An 18,613-nucleotide genomic window follows, 5' to 3' on the forward strand; every position below is an offset into this window, starting at 1 on the left:
GAACACTGGTCACCCCAGAGGACCATGTTATTCCAGCTTTCAGCAAGGTACTGGTCCTGGTCAGGCAGGTGCAAGAGCAGGCCAGCAAACAAATCAGCAGCAAAAAATAGCCCCAGCGATGACTGCAAATAAAATTGAAAATAATGGAAGTTTCCCACAAACTTCTTGAAGCCCCCTTGTATATCCATCACACAACTTTTGCCTGTTTATTATTTCCAGGTTTTAGCCTTATTGACAGCAATTACAAGAATCTGCTTGCTAGCTAACATTCCATGATCCATGTAGTTTCTCCATCACCCCTTCCCTCCACCCCCCACTTTCTCTAGCCTGATCCTAGTAACTATTAATAAACTTTGATATCTAAACATTTGCCTTTCCTTGTCTTTTTATATATGTGAAGTCATACAATATGTGTCCTTTTGTGATTGGCTTGTTTCATTCAGCATGTCTTCAAGCTCTGCCCTTACTGTATCCAGATTTCATTTCTTCTACTGGCACAGCAGTACTTATATTTACATTTTATTTGCATGTTCATCTGTGGATGAACATTTATCTTATTGGAGCTATCTGGTTATTGCTGACATTCCTGTCATGAACAATGGTATGCCCGTCCCTCTTTGAGGATCTGCTTTCAAGTCTTTTGGGTCTATACACAATCAGAGTGGATGTCTCTGTTCATCTATCAGTTAGTCAGATTGTGATGGCTTGTGTCATGCTGGAAGCTATGCCAGCTGCTTTCTCAAATACCACCCATGGTAGTCAGGATTCAGAGTTTTCAGACTCACACAGACTAAGGTTGAGAGGCAGACCACCTCTGAAACATTAGCTACTGAAAACAGTATGAATAGCAGCAGATCATCATCTGATGCAGTGCCAGAAGATGATCCCTCAGGTAGGACGACACTCAAACTAGGATTAGGGAAGAGTTGCCACCTCAAAAAAATAGGTCCTCAGAGTTCCTCAAGTTGGCGCCAACTCATAGTCACTTTGTGTACAAAACACTGGTCATTTCTGGGCCATCCCTACACTTGTGTTTGAGCCCACATGACAGCCACTGTTATGCAGGATCTTCCTCTTTTCAATGATCCTCCATTTTACCTAGTGTGATAACCTTTTCCAGTAACTGGTCTTTCCTGATGACATGTCTAAATACGTGAGACTAAGGCTTATCATCCTCATGTCTTAGGAGTATTCTGGCTGTTCTTCCTCCAAGATGGATATGGTTTATTCTTCTTACAGGTCACTTCCAATATTCTAAGTAGAGTTGACCTTAATGATCTAGTCAGCAGTTCTCAACCTGTGGGTCGCGACCCCTTTGGGGGGGTCAAATGACCCTTTCACGGGTATTAAGTAACCCTTTTACAAGGGTTGCCCAATTCATAACTAGCAAAATTACAGTTATGAAGTAGCAATGAAATTCATTTTATGGTTGGGTGGTTCAGCACAACATCAGGGACTGTGTTAAGGGTCACGACATTAGAAAGGTTGAGAACCACTGATTGAGATGAAGCAAGTCTTTTCATGACCTTCCTTGGGTAATATGGCATAACTCAAACTGAGAAGAAACCATTGAAACATCCATTAATCATGATGTGGCATGTACAAAATATGAGTCTTGGAAAACTTGAAGTCATTAAAAATGGATTTGCACGGGCCATTTTGAATCATGCAGTCATATGGTTTACTATGCTAGGAAGTAAGAATTGAAGAGGAATGACATTGTTTTTTTTAATTTGCCTTTGGTTCCCCTTAGAGACATCTTTGTGAATTAATGGTGGAGAATCTTATTGATTATCACCTTGGAGCATAAGAATATTCTGTTAATAAGTGTCATTGATTAGAGCCTAACACCAATTTTTAAGACATTCTTGAGGGATGGGTATTGGACCAGTGTAGCCTAACTGCACATTACAATAGCTGAGTTATTCACCTGTACAGAATTAATCCTTACATGACTGGAAGCTATTTACACAAACAATGGGGTTGGTCAGCAGGCAAAATTTATAATAATGTTCACTGACAATGTAAATCACAGGTCTGCCAGAATGATATATATCTTAATAGATCAAGTAAGATATTAATGTACTAAGTCAATCTTAGTACATGCTCTACACCAGCGGTCAATATATGGTGCTGTGTCTCCAATAGCCAGAATTCATGGGTCCAAGAACCAAAGGGTGGAAGCTGGAATGGTACCACTCACTATTACTCCTAGTGATCCACTTGCAGCATTTTTGCTTCCTGTCCCAGCAACCCTGTGTTCCTCAGGCCTGGAGGTCCTGGTCCCGAGGGAAGGAACTCTCCCACCTGGAAACACAGCATGGATTTCACTGAACTGACAGCGGATAATGTCCCCTACCCACTTTGGGCTTCTCAGTCCTTTGAATAAACAGGTCAGGAAGGCTGTCACTGTACTAAGTGGTGTGATTGATCCTGATTACCAAGGAGAAATTGGACTGGTACTACATAATGGAGGTAAAGAAGAATATGTCTGGAATCCAGGAGATCCCATAGGCCGACTCTTAGTGCTACCATGCACTGTGATTAAAGTAAATTGTAAATTACAGTAACCAAATCCTGACAGGACTTATAATGACCCAGACCCCTCAGGAATGAAGACCTGGGTCACTCTACCAGGCAAAAAAAACACAGCCAGCTGAGGTGCTTGCTGAGGGCAAAGGTAACACAGAATTGGTAGTAGTAGAAGGTCATTCTATATATCAATTATGACCACGTGATCAATTGCAAAAGCAAGGTTTGTAATTGTCAATGTATTCTCTTTTTATGTGCTTATTGCATATCTTTCCTTAGTTCAGGTATGATAAATCAGATACAATTGGACTCAGTGTGTTTTTATTTATATGTATGATAGATGATTGATGATAAGTATAAGTGTGATTTCATCGATGTCTGGAAAGGTTGGCAAGAGGTGGATTGCGATAGTTTATTGTGCCAGCCTGGCTAATAAACACAAGTGGGATTAATTGAAGGCCTGAGAGATAAGTGACTCAGTGAGCCTCGTCTATCTTGTCTCTTCCTCTTTGATCATCGGACCAGTGTGCAGCTGCCTTGCTTGTTCTGTGCCTCAATTTAGAGGCTACACTACCTGTGGGACGCACAGCCAGTGGACTGTGTCACTGTAAGTTGAGGTCCCTTTAAGCCCACACGATTGGAATGTACATCTCTAGAGCTGGGGACTGAAAGTTTGTGACAGTTAGTGACTTGACATGCTGTTTGATGCCTAGGCATATACAGCCCAGCTCTCTCTACAGAGGTGGAACTGGCGGCCCTCAAGACTTAAAGGACGGCTAGTGTCTCCCAACTCTCTCAGGGAAGTGAGTTGCACTGAGTCATTTGTACTGCTTTATAATTTAGCAGTTCATTTCTTGTGTTATATATCTATCTTTATAAATATATATAGAAAATTACTAGCAAACTGGTTTTGTCTCTCTAGAGAACCCTAACACAACATTTAATACATAGTCTTTACATATAATATTTAATATTAGAGTAAATCGGATATTTTTAAGATATAAATAACCTCAAGCCACATTAAAGATAAATATCTTTTTTCACAAGACATTTAATTTAAGGAAGTTATATGTTATAAAGGAAGTTATTTACCAGACCGCACTCCACCACTGTCCGTAACTCTTGGCATGGTTGGCGAAAGTACTCCAACTGAATCATGCTCATCCATGCCGCTCAAACCCATGCTGAGCTCTTCATAAAACTTTATCACCTCCCATCCCCTTGGATAAAATAGCTATTGTGTGTTAAGAAATGACTGCTGTTTCCAAGGTCCCAAGTATAAAGAAAGTGTTTTGGAAATGATGATGGCAACATATGTTCTTGATACAATTGATGTATGGATTGTTATGAGCACTGTAAGAGTTCCCAATGAAATGGTTTATGTTTTTTTTTAATTTTTAAAGAAATAAACAAAACAAAAAACTGAAAGAGGAAAAAAAAAAGAAATGATTATGGTTGTGGGAATCCATTAAAGGCCCATAGTAATATGCACAGCAGAGTGTGGTAGCCAGAGAAACTTCTTTAGAAGTGGACAACAAGGGACAGAGGGACATGAGCAGCAAATCCTAGAAGTGACTTTGTCAATGCACTGAGAGCCTTAACTAGGTAACAAGCCCAAGGGATGTTTATTTTCTCTTCTCTGAAGCTCTTGTGTTTAAGGATACCCAATGCTAAAACCTTTGTAAAAGACTATAACTTACACTCAAGGAATGGCTAGGGGTAGGTAGATAGGTGATGCCAAGACCCAGGTTGAGGGCAGAAGCTTAAAAGTACATGAGATGGATCAAGGAAAGATATGACTTAGTCATTATGTCATCTCGGCCTAGAGCATGGGTTTCAATCTCTCCAAGTAATGCTGACCGATGATAAATAACACAAACTGTGGGAGAGGGCTTATCAATTTGGGTTAGGATGTCCCATCCATAGCCTTGGACTTCTAGGGAGGGGGGAGAAAGCTAGTGTGGAAGACTGGAGGGGTAGGATGACAAAATCAGTGCGGAGGAAAGAGGCTATGCTGTGATAAAGTAGGCAGCATTAGCCTGAGTGGCTACTTGGATATCATTGGCATTGCCCTCTTGCAAGCCCCAGAGAGTTTCTAAGGCAAGGTGTTATAAAGTGGCAGTTATTTGACAGGGGTGTAGATTAGTGCCCCTATAAAACTAATCTGCAAATCAGGCTACTAGAAAAATACACACTTTATTTTTGACTGTCTCCTGCCAGTCATCATGAATATCTGAAATGTAAGCCTCACCATTCCCCTAGGTCTTAAGTCCAGGTTTCACTCTCAGAGCTCTGAGACAGGCGGGTTGAAGAACAAGGTTGGATACCAAGCCCCTCCTTGATCAAAGTTCTTAATCTAAGCTTGAGTAAAATTTAACTCCTTCCAGAAAAATGGTTAACTTATGGGCAAAAAAAAAACAAGAAAACAAAAAACCCCGAATGGTGAAAGTAACCTCAAGAGATCAATAGATATATTGCATTGGATAAATCTGCTGGAGAATGCCTCTTTAGAGTGATGAAAATCAAAGATATTATTTTGAAGCCTGGGTTCACCTGACCCAAACATGCTATTGTCTATGGCTTCATATGCATTTGAAAGATGGACACTGAATAAGGAATGTTGAACAAGAATCACTGTGTTTGAATCATAGTGCTGGCCAAGAATATCCCAGGTACCATGGGCATTCAAAGTAAAACAAGTCTGTCTTGGCAGAAGTAATGTCAGACTGCTACTTAGAGGTAAGGATGGTGAGTGTTCAAATTATGTACTTTAGACATGTATCAAAGAGAACAGTCCCGGGGGTAGGACATTATGTTTGGTAACAAAGAGGGGCAGTGAAAAATAGGAATTTCTCTACTAAATGGATTAACAAAGTCACTGTCCCAATGGGTTCATCCTAAATCATGAGGATGGCACAGGAGAGTGCAGTGTTTTGTTCGGTTGTGCACTCTGTCCCTGTGAGATGGAATTAACTTAATGACAGTTAACATAACAACAGCCTCAGAAACCAATAATAAGCGCCCAAGACACACGCAAAAAACATGCTAGTGTATTAGTTATGCTTACAAAAGTTATTATTTCTCTTATTTAAAAAGGGAAGCGGTTACTTTTTTTTTTAATTAGAACAAAAAAGGTGACAACAAAGTCACCGAGGAATTCCTACTCCTCATTAAACTATTGTTTTGGAAGTGAACTGAAGAAAATTCTCTAAAGTTCATACAGGATGCCATATGGCACAGTATTTTTATGAACATGGACTCTAGTGTAAGGGCAGCACTGAGTCGTGAGCAGCTATTTATCTTTCAAGGGAAGCATGAATCATATAGGCCTCTACACTGAGGGGTCAGCTGGAAGATTAGAGCAAGGGATTGATGATACTTGAGTGGGTTTCAGCCTGCTTGGGCAGTTCATAATCAGTTGAATCAATAAAATTTCATGAGAAGTTTCCAGCCTAACTGTAAGATAGATGAAAATGGAAGATTCGGGCAGCTAGAGACCAGAGTATTTACATAGGATGAATAAACACTTTTTAGCTGTTTTGTTGTTTAAGTTCAAGTTATTTGGTTCAAACATAACAATAATTTTGGAAAATAACACTTTCTATGAGAACAGAAATAAAGCTGATACCCATGTCAGAAAAGGATACTTTAAGAAAACTGTAGACCAATATTGATAATGGGTCTGCATGAATGAGTTATTTAAAAAACAGAAAACTGAGTCAGACAACATATTTAAGTAAGTATATATCATGATTAATTGTAATTCATCCCAGAATTGATTTAACACAAGAAAATCAACACTCAAATACACCTGTTGATGGGGAAAAAAAGAGAATCACTTATCTAAATAGACACAATATATACTAAACAAAGTCAAAGACTTTCATGTTTAAAAAAAACTACAAATCTCACATGGAACCGGTCTAACCCAATATATTAATATATATTCATGAGAACAACAACAAACATTGCAAAGGTCAGGCTTAGTAGAAAGAGACAAAAGCATCACCCCACCTCAGAAACAGGACAAACATACATGTTCATTTTCCAACTCACATTAAAAAATTGGACTGTATGTGCTAGTTGACAAATCAGAAAAAGAATTTTATAAAAAGGAAGGAAAACTATTTCCCCAAAATAAAAATTCTTTGCTCATCCTAAATTAGTGATTACATACATAAAAGGTCCCAAATAGGCCATAAATACTACTATACTTAATAAATGTTAAAAAAACAAAACAGTTGTAGACTACATTTGAACACACAAAAATGACTTTTGGTACGTAAATCCCTTAATTGCTAATCACCAACTTCCAAACTATTAACACTTGCACATTAACAAGGTGAGCATCTTTACAACTCACTGATATGTCCTAAAACACTTACACCCCTAACTACCTGAAAAGACCCTTAGCATACAGAACTTCTACGAACACCCTCAGCATTCCCCAAAACCCACAACAAATTTAACATGCTTAACAAATCCTATGACCATATACTCTAAATCTAGTCTAATGCATTTAACCCAAATCTTTACATTGGGATCACAACCTTGAATATATTCTATAATCTTTTTTTAAACATTTTATTAGGGGCTCATACAACTCTTATCACAATACATACATATACATACATCAATTGTATAAAGCACATCCATACATTCCCTGCCCCAATCATTCTCAAAGCATTTGCTCTCCACTTAAGCCCTTTGCATCAGGTCCTCTTTTTTTCCCCCTCCCTCCCCTTTCCCCCCTCCCTCATGTGCCCTTGGTAATTTATACATCGTTATTTTGTCATATCTTGCCCTATCCGGAGTCTTCCTTCCCCCCTTCTCTGCTGTCCCTCTCCCAGGGAAGAGGTCACATGTGGATCCTTGTAATCAGTTCCCCATTTCCAACCCACTCACCCTCCACTCTCCCAGCATCGCCCCTCACACCCTTGGTCCTGAAGGTATCATCCACCCTGGATTCCCTGTGCCTCCAGCCCCCATATGCACCAGTGTACAACCTCTGCCTATATTCTAGAATCTTAATTCTAACTTTTTAACCCTAAATCTGAAATTCAGGAACAAAACCCTCAAAATTTGAGTCTTAAAGTCATAACTCTACATCATTATAATTTAACACATATGCTCCTAATCAACTCAAAACATGATCTTTTACGTAGTACATTTCCTAATGATAAAACCCTTTAATCTGGCTGCTCACACCTGACTCTTAATTCATGACACTTAACTCCTAATTCTATCCCTTGATTATTTTTATTCAACTGGGAACATTGATTAATCCCAGAACCTAGATTCTTATCTTAAGACTCTTATTCTAGCAATGATACATTTTCAAGTTTGTGAATCCTATGGAATGTCATATCTAGGAAAACACATTTGCATATGTTGATTAAATTTTTGTTGACACTTGATACTGTACCTGATCTCTGTTATATGGCAGCAAAATATCACCATTCTATCTGCCTATGCGCTCATCATCCCTCACCCTAAACCTCAATTCCTCCTCTCACATGACTTGCACTAGGGGGAAACTGGATGAACAACAGTAACAGGAAACAGGAGTGATGTGTACACACTACTCACTACTCATCTGGGGACTATTTTATTTAGTTTATTTCTTCTTTACCCCTAACTCAGTAAATTCACCTAATCCATGATCTTTTTTCAGTTGACATTGCTAAGTGTGTTCATATGCTCAATAACTTGTAACAAGGATGTACAAGGGAGAGCCAGCCAGGGTGCAATATAGCACCAATAACATACAACATGCCTCTAGTTCTTTAATGTTTCCTTCCCCCAACTATCATGACTCCAATTCTACCTTACAAATCCAGCTAGACCAGAGTATGTATACTCTCGTCCAGATAAAAGCTCTTGACACAGGGAATCCAGGACAGATAATTCTCTCAGGAACAAAAATGGGAGTAGCTATGCTACGGAGGTAGGAGGAAGGTGGGGGGGGGGGCATGGAGGGGAAACTGATCACAATAATTGATATATAACCCCCTCTTAGGGGGGATGAACAATAGAAACGTGGGTGAAGGGAGACAGAGGTCAGCATAAGATATGAAAAAATAGTACTTTTGTAAATTATCAAGAGTTCCTGAGGGAGGAATGATGATGGCAACATATATACAAATGTGCTTAACAAAACGGATGTATGGATTGTTATTAGTGTAAGAATCTCCAATAAAGTGAATTTTTAAAATGTCATTTGTTATCAAACCATCTAAAAGTTCAATTCACATACAGTCAAGAGCCCAGCATATATATTTATAACTTGGCAAACTGATTCTACAATTAATGAAAGAATAAAGGTTTGAAATAGCTTTATGAAAATTATATGTGTATATATGCATGCTAGGCCTCAGCAAGCTTGAAGGGCATCCACTTAATTGGGGAAATGTTTATGAGAGAAAGTGCAGAGAAGACCATAGAAACTGGAATCACTCAGTTAAGATGCAAGTCTTCTTACCCTGAGTAAAGTAACAAAAATAGAGAGGTAGGAGGAACTTCCTTATTTATTTAGTTAGTTAGTTAGTTTTAAACATTTTATTAGGGGCTCATACATTATTTATTTCTTTTTGTGAGTGAGAGTGAGTGAGAGAGTGAAGGAGTGAGAGTGAGAGAATGAGTGAGAGAGTGAGAGGATGAGTGAGGGAGTTAGTGAGTGAGTAAGAGAGAGTGAGAGAGTTAGTGAGTGAGTGAGAGTGAGTGAGTGAGTGAGTGAGTGAGTTGAAACTTTCTTATATATCAGTGGAACCCACCAAATGGCCAGGAAATTTACCAGGTTACCTGAATACAAAATCACCTATTAGAGAACTGCCTCATTTCTCATAAGCATGTCTATGCTTCATTTACAGTATATGCTCTTGGACTGGGCTTGTGCTAGCCCTCAGAACTCCAGTCTTCTGCACAAACTAGGTAGTGGAATTCAGAAGCAATGTTTCTTCGGTGGCTCATTATGCTCATTGTGGTTGAAATGGGATTATATTCTCAAATTTGAATATGCCGCTATATTTTTATAGATGAAAACATGTTCATATTTTTCTGGTAACATAAGTAGATATTAGATTCCCATTTGACATTTTTATCACACATATTTCAGGGACACTAATTATATATATTTTTACCATGTTATTGTTTCTTGCTAATATCCACTTTCTCTTTTCATCTTTTCTTTATAATAATCAGTTGCTTTCTGTACTTATGTATGTACATATCGTTTTAGATTTTAAATAGAGTCCTTTACTAAAAAATAATATTCTTTATTTTTGTACCATCTCTATTTGTTTGTTTTTGGACAAAAGTTGATCCCAGGGACAATTTCTGTTGAAGTTTGAAAGAGAATTTGAGGAAAACCATATCAGTGTACTCCAACCTTAAAGACAGGTGAAATAATTCTGAAAGTGGTAAAAAGTTTATTTCTACTGTACATTTTTCTCTCCCATACTGATGCATGATATCAGGATGTTTGGTAGTGATTTTCAGCATGTAGTTTTTCTCATCTCTAAGTAGATGAGACTATTGTTTTTATTGACTATTGTCCCTATCAATTCGTTTATTTTCTGAGACTTTCATTTGCTCCTTTCTCATTTGCTCCAAATGAGCAGTTACCACTAGTTGCATCTCACAGGACTGCTCATTTGCTCTTAACACCACAGCTTCTACTCATCCATATCACGCTTTTACCGATGATAAATTCACCAGTAATGGATAAGTGTCCTTCTATTAAGTTATCCTTTTCAACACTTCTAGTCACTTAAAAAAATGATTATCATTTGAGTTGGTATAATATGATATCTAATCCCTGATTTTGATTTATATATCTCTAATCACGAATGAAAGGAGATGTGCTGTCATAGTGGGTTGTGTTAAGTCAAACACAGCCAAATGAGTGGGCTAAACACATCAACCACTATGATGAAGGGAGATGAGGCTGTTTGTTTACAGAAAGAGAGTTTTGCAAGCCATAACATACTATCCTTTATCCTTCAGGATACTATGAGTGACAATGGATTGGACAGTATCTTCTCCACTTGAACACAGATTGACTATAAGTCAGAACTGATGACAAGGATGAGTCAGAACAGATTCCATAGCTCTTAACAAGAAATGCATAAAGCACTGTGTCAGAGATAGGCATTTTAGGATCCATAAATAGAATTCAATGTATGAATTATGTTTCTAAATGAAATATTCCCACCACATTAATTCAAATTTCCTAACACAATTCTTATTGGGTTACACCTACCCAGATTCCAATGTGAAAATTATATCACAGTCTCTTCTTTAAGCCTATGTTATCTCCACGCACCTTCTAATTGATCCACTCTTATGCCACACCTAGCAATCATCTCAGAAACATTAGTAAAAGCAAACTAAATGCAATAACATTTTCCTAAAACCTTTGAGAAATTTAACAGAAAATTAAACAAATATAACTGCAAATACAAAAATCTTGAATGGAACAACTGAGTTAGAAAAAATTCTTTAACCACCCCCTTTCAAATTAAAACATCACAATGTGCCATTTTCTTTCTTGAATAAATATGAAATTCATAACTTCTTTAAACTTGGAGCCTCTAATGATGCAAATAGTTACAATATTTAACAGCTAACTGAGAAGTTGGTGGGTTTCTCCTCAAAGACACTTTAAGAGACAGGTCTGGTACCGAGTTATTTCTGAAAACCAACCTTTGAAAACACTATGAGGCATGGTTCTTCTCTGACAAACATAAATTAAAAGCAACCGAACATGAAATGTTATCTGAACACTCTTGAAATTTAGAATATGAAAACAACAATTTCTCAAAAGCAAAAGATAGCCTGTGAGAATGTCACTAGAACAACCAGGGGCAGCGAGATGAAGGACCAGGCCTTCACCATGACTTTCACTGTCTCCCTATATCTCTGGGCAACAGCTGCCATGAACAAGGGTGGGAAAGTTCTATGGTTTCCAGAGAGGCCATGAGTGAAGCCTCATTTTGCAACAAACTCAGGATGGCAAATTTCAAAATACTGGGTCCCTGAACTCATTCTGATGAATCTGCTCCAAAAGGAATCCTGACCTGTGAATGGTAAGTTGTGTCTTCTGAGACCTCAGAGAGAGCCAAGCTGGTTACCACAGCCCTCCATAATCTTGCCCTCAGCATCCTTTTTCGCTCTATTGAGCCCATGCTGACTCATAAAAACCCTATAAGAAAAGGTAAATGGCCCCATGTGAGTTTCCAAGCCTCTACCCCAAAACAAAGCCCAGTTTTCTCCTGTCCTGCCACCCTTACACAGTCTCAGAAATAGGAAAAATTCTACTCACAGTACTCACTATTTCAATTCACAGTTGTAGAGGCAGGAGAGGCTCAGATATCAGTCTGGACCCTTCTCTTGATTCTAGTAAGTCCAGTACCTCATGAAGCCAAGATGTTAGATCAGGTGCTAGGCTGCTTCCTTACATGCTGTGCATATGGATGAATTCAAGCTAAATAGGAAATATGGCAAGATGCTGTCTCAAGTCTGGAGATCCATCCATCTGGTGAGGTCCTTGGCATGGCCAAAAGCTACAGAGCTAACAGAGAGAATTCACTTACATATCTACTGGGGGAAACCACACCCACCAGGATAACACCTCTTAGTTCTTGGCTGCTGACAGCAAATCTCTTCATGGAAGTGATGGCATTATACCAGACATTGTCACCCGGGCTGCCACTATCATAACTGCTAACTCTCTGAGAATCCTGGCCTAGAGAAGTTGACACCCAGCCTCAGGCATTACATATTACCAACCCAAGTGGTTTCAATAGCAGAAAAATGTGAAAGGGAAGGAGGTGTGAGCAATACCCTTCCAGAAATAGCTTTATCAAACTGAATCTCACATATGGTTTTGACATTTTGAATATTTATCTATCTGGCCTCTGCCCTTAGCACAAATTCACTGGCATTGTGTTCATTGATAGTCAGCACAGTTTTATAGAAAATAGCAGAAGTGTCCCATTGGTGTTCAAGAAAACTCAAATTCACTGCTACCCTTTCAATTCTCAGGCAATACAACACTGTAGTGAATGAAGTGGGGGGGCAATGCAGAGTGGAGACCCAAAGTCCTTTTGTAGGCCACTGGACATTCCCTTACATAAGGGATTCTGGGAGGAGATGAGCCAGTCAGGGTGCGATGTAGCAACGATGAAAAATGCAACTTTCAACAAGCGGCCATCTAGCTCAGAAGCAAATAAGCCCACATGGAAGAAGCACACCGGCCAGAGCGATCACGAGGTGCCCAAGGGACCAGACATAAGGCATCATGCAAAAAAAAAAAAAGATATGTGTGTGTATGTATGTGTATATATGTGTATATGTATATATGTATGTGTATATATGTATATATATATGTATATATATATATATATCATATTAAATGAAGGGGGAAGTGCAGAGTGGAGACCCAAGGCCCAAGTGTCGGCCAATGGAGACCCCCTCAGAGAGGGGTTTAGGAGAGGAGATGGGTTAATTAGGGTGTGAGGTAGTATCGATGAAGAACACAGCTTTCCCCCAGATCCTGGATGCTTCCTCCCCCCAACTACCATGATCCGAATTCTACCTTGCAGGGCTGGATAGGACAGAGGCTGTACACTGGTACATATGAGGGTTGGAGGTACAGGGAATCCAGGGTGGATGATACCTTCAGGACCAAGGGTGTGAGGGACAATGCTGGGAGAGTGGAGGGTGAGTGGGTTGGAAAGGGGGAACTTATTACAAGGATCCACATGTGACCTCTTCCCTGGGAGAGGGACAGCAGAGAAGGGGGGAAGGGAGACTCCGGATAGGGCAAGATATGACAAAATAACGATGTATAAATTACCAAGGGCATATGAGGGAGGGGGGAATGGGGAGGGAGGGGGGGGGAAAGAGGACCTGATGCAAGGGGCTTAAGTGGAGAGCAAATGCCTTGAGAATGATTGGGGCAGGGAATGTATGGATGTGCTTTATACAATTGATGTATGTATAAGTATGGATTGTGGTAAGAGTTGTATGAGTCCCTAATAAAATGTAAAAGAAGAAAAGAGAAAAAATGATTAGGGCAAAGACTGTACAGATGTGCTTTATACAATTGATGTATGTATATGTATGAACTGTGAAAAGAATTGTATCAGCCCCAATAAATTGTTAAAATAAATAAATAAATTTTTTAAAAAAAGAAAAATGCAACTTTCCTCTAGTTCCTATCATAATCCCAAATCTTTCTTGCAAGTCTGGCTAGACCAGAGGATGTACACTGGTACTGATAGGAACTGGGAGAACAGGGACTCTAGGGTGGATGATCCCTTCAGGACCAGTGGTGTGAGAGGCAATACTGGGAGGGTAGAGGGAGGCTGGGTTGGAAAGGGGAAATTGACTACAAGGATCTACATGTGCCCTCCTCCCTGGGGGATGGACAACAGAAAAGTGGGTGAAAGGAGATGTCAGACAGGGCAAGATATGACAAAACAATAATTTATAAATTATCAAGGGTCCATGAGGGAGGGAGGAGCGGGGAGGTAGGGCAAAGAAGGAGGACCTGAAGCCTGGGGCTTAAGTGGAGAACAAATGTTTTGAGAATGATGAGGGCAATGAATCTACAAATGTGCTTTACACAATTGATGTATGTATGGATTGTGATAAGAGTTGTATGAGCCCCTCATAAAATGATTTTTAAAAACGACAGTGGTTCTCAAACTGTGGGTCACGGCCCCTTTGGGGTGGGAGGTGGGGGGTCAAACAACCCTTTGCAGGGGTCCCTCAATTCATAACAATAGCAAAATTAGTTATGAAGTAGCAACAAAGATGACTTTAGGGTTGGGGAACTGTAAAGGGTCATGGCATTAGGAAGGTTGAAAACCACTGCTATAGGAGGTGTGATAGTGAAGGTTTATTGTGCCAACTTGCCATATGAACGCATGTGGGATTCATTGAAGGTCAGAGAGATAAATTGCTTGGTGAGCCAAGCCCTTCTCGTCCCTTGTTCTCTGATGATCAAATGTGCAGTTGCCATACCTAGTTCTCTACTTCAGCTGGAAAGGCTCACTTCATGTGAGACATCCCTGAGAAGACACATGGACCTACCCTGATGCAGCTTGGGTGCTGGAGAAGCCTCATGGAGACCCCTACCAGCACTGAGATGCTTACATGCTGACCTATTTGGCTTTCTTCCTGCATTCGGTGTCTTTGGGTGTGATTTGTGAGATTAAGAACTTTGTAGATCCATGTCGGACATATAGGCTTTCAGATTTATGGACTTGGACAGCACTGGGTTGGGATTCTTTTTTTGGGGGGTGGGTGGTGTTTTCTTAATGTATACTTAACCTTTACTCTCTCTTATACACACGTTTCTGTGGATTTGTTTCTCTAGTCTACCTAGAATAACTCATGGTACCAGGAGTGGGATACTGGAAAAACAAATCATAAAGATGGAGAGTGGATGGTTATTTGACTTCTGACTCATGGTAATGTTTATTATTTAGCTAGAAAGAAGTCAGATAAATCCATGCAGTTTACTGGATTGTTTTCTGGAAAGAATATGGAAAGATAAAGTTTTCATTATTATGTTTGGTTGTAGTCTTTGGTTATTCCTGTGTGAAATGGCAAAAATGAATGTTGTTAGTATATATTTTAAGCACAGGGGAAGAAATCACCATTTGAATTTTTCAGAAACCAAGCTGCTTAAGGAAGATGGCTGGTAGATCAAAATGCCTGACAGAAAGTCTAGATCTGGTTTAATGCTCTCAAAGACCTACTCCCATATTTTTGTATGAACAGAATAGTTTAGATAAGGATTTAGACAAGCTAAATAAGGATTAAACATGAGTTTTAAGAATTTCATATCTGATTCTACTGTTTATACTGATTTCTCATTATTGATATAATGATTGATAGAAATGTTTATTGGGAAGTATGGTAATAAACAGCTTGTAAGCCCATTTGCCTCAAGCCATTAATTTGATCTTCAGATGGGTTTAGGACACACCTGGAAGGAAGGTGTCAAAGAGATTAGCCCCACCCAGTGCTTTGGAGTACTAAGGATATTTGAAGGTGAAGAGACATACCTACTGACTGTTGACAGATTAAAGAAAAAAGGAACTCGTTGGATTTGAAGATTGAACTCTAGTGGTGTCAGAAACTGGAAAAAAATCTGGAACCATGAAGAAAACTCTGTAGGACTGAACAAGAGAGCCTGTGGGCAGGCTGAAATGCTTACTAGGTGACCACCAGGATCTACTTGTTGAGTGGAAATGAGAGAGAGCAGCAATAGATTGGTTGAGTCTAAGCACTGATATCCATGGACTTGGTTTACAGCAGTTCTCAACTTGTAGGTCGCAACCCCTTTGGGGGTCAAACAACTTTCACAGTGGTTACCTAAGGCCATTGAAAAACACACATTTCCCATAATAAATGAGACACAGCTCCTCTATCCATCCCTAGGCAGGTCTGCCCACATGCAGATATGCCCGCGAGTACCTGGCATGATGACATCATACCAACCCCATCACGTACACCCCGTACAAATACAGTGTATGTGACAGGGTTGGCGCCATAATGTGGACCAGTCACAAGTGTAGAGAACAGCTGTTGTATAGAGCAGCTGCTGTGTTCAAAGCAACTAGTGTGTTGAAAGCAGTAGTATTGGAGGTAAAATGACACTTCATGAATTATAATTACTGGGTAAGTGAAAGATCATGTACTGTAAAATCATCAACTACTGCAAAAAAATCTGCACCATGGGAACTTAATCTGGATGCTGATCAGTCTTTTTATATCCAGCTGTGGTTTATGTGAATACTGCCCCCTTGTGATAGTAACGGGTATGTAAAAACACAACACAGACCATGGTAAATCATAGGAAACTTTAATGAACTCTATTGACTGAACTATGCCATGTATTATTTTTTGTATTGAAAATGTTGGTACATATTATTTTCATTAGCAAATCATCACATGACAATGAATCATGTAGAGAACGTTAAGAAAATATAGTGAGGGTTTTTTACAGTATGGTTTGAACTCAATCATTAAAGCAGGAATTGAAAAAACCGCAATGTGTTATTTGTTGTGAAGTTTTATCAGCTGAATATATAAAGCCAAACACACTAAAGCGCCATTTTGATAGCAAGCATCCGAGCTTTGCCAACAAGGATACCAAGTATTTTAGAAGCAAAGCTGATGGACTCAAGAAAGCCAGATTTGACACTGGTGGCAAGTACCACACAAAACGTAGCAGTCGTTGAAGATGCCTATTAGGTGGCACTCAGAATAGCCAGAGCTATGCAACCTCACATCATTGCTGAGGAATTACTGTTGCCAGAGGCCAAAGACACTGTTTAAGTTGTGATCAGAGATGAATTTGTTACACAACTGAGTGCAATTTCCTTATATAATGACACTGTCCACAGAAGTATAGAAGACATGTCTTCTGATATTCTTGATCTGGTAATCCAGGAAATTAAATCTGCTCCACTTCCAATATTTAGCATTCAGACTGACGGATCTACAGACATTGCAAACTTTTCAGTGAGGTTTATGAATGATGGCGATATTAAAGATGGGTTTAATTTTTGCATACCTCTTAAAAAGACAACGAATGCATGTGATATATTTGACAGAGTTGGTTCGTTTCTGAAAGAGCATAAGATCTCTTGGGAAAAGGTTGGTGGTGTTTGCACAGAGGGTGCTCCTGCTACACTAGGATGTTGACCTGGATTTCAAGTTTGGGTACTGAATGAGTCACCATAAGTCACCAGAACTAACTGGAGGATTCATTGGTAAATATTAGCAATGAAGACACTGCCACAAGAGTTACAAGAAGTAGTGAAAAGTGTCATAAGTTCTGTCCATTTTTAAAGGCAAGCACGTTAAACAGTCAACTATTTTCGCAACTGTGCAACAAATTGGATGTGCCAACTAATTCTCTGCTATTTTACAATAAAGTGAGATGGTTGTTGAGAAGATACGCTTTAAAACAGATTTTTGAGCTTCGCGATGAACTCAAAACGTTTTATAATCTGAAAGCAAGCTGCAGTCCAAAGCACTTTTCAGCATTAAAAGTGAACTGAAGAAAATAGCTAACTTACTTTGTTGACATCGTTGCCATCTGAATGCGTTAAATTGATCACTGCAAGGACCAAATGCAACATGCCTCAATTTGTCTGAACAGATCTGATCATTCCAAATCAAACTTTAGCTTTGGCAAAAAAATAAAAAATTGTATGAAAATAAAATTTACATGTTGTCTACCTTATCTGCTTTCTTTGAGGAACATGACATTGAACCAGCCAAAAGGATGATGATTTCTGTGAAAGAACACTTGCACATGCTTGCAGACAAAATTTCATCGTACTTTCCAATCCTACCTGACGCCCTATTTGCATTTGGAAGAAGCCCATTCATAGTCAGAGTTGAAGATATTCCTGAGACAGCACAAGAGGAGCTTACTGAACTCAATAACACTGATGCAGTGAGAACTGATTTCTCTACAATACTAGTTACAAAATTTTGGATCAAGTGTTTGCAGTCATATCTTGTTATGAGACTGTGTTGCACCTTCGTCTTCCATTTCTTACTACATATATATTGTGCAACAGGGTTTTTCAGCTTGTTGGTTATCAAGTCTAAATACAGAAGTAGACTTGTGGAAGATGATCTTCATTGTGCTCTTGGAAAGACTGCCCAGAGAATTGCTGATCTAGTGAAAAAAGTTATCTCAACCATCACACTGACATTGGCTTTTAAAACATACTGTCACAAGACGTGGCAATGTAGTTTACTGTTGTTATATTAAGACCTTTACTCGTGCTACACCATGCAAGATAAAATTTCATTTATTTGTAATTAGAAATATATATTTCACAAAATATATTTACATATTGTTTTGTAATTAATCACTATGCTTTTTGTTCAATTTGTAACAATGAAAATACATCCTGAATACAGATGTTTACATTACAATTCATAACAGTAGCAAAATTACAGTTATGAAGTAGCAACAAAAATAATTTTATGTTTGGGGGTCACCATAATATGAGGAACTGTACTAAAGGGCTGTGGCATTAAG

At 39.0% G+C, this 18,613-nt stretch overlaps 1 protein-coding gene across 1 annotated transcript in view; it reads left to right on the forward strand.

The window, feature by feature from the left end:
* Window positions 1–18,613, forward strand: part of LOC142430514 (uncharacterized) — an 86,154-nt gene that overhangs the window by 213 nt on the left and 67,328 nt on the right. The window lies entirely within an intron of this gene.

This window comes from Tenrec ecaudatus, chromosome 17 (genome assembly GCF_050624435.1).
Source record: "Tenrec ecaudatus isolate mTenEca1 chromosome 17, mTenEca1.hap1, whole genome shotgun sequence".
In the NCBI taxonomy this organism is placed as follows: Eukaryota; Metazoa; Chordata; class Mammalia; order Afrosoricida; family Tenrecidae; genus Tenrec; species Tenrec ecaudatus.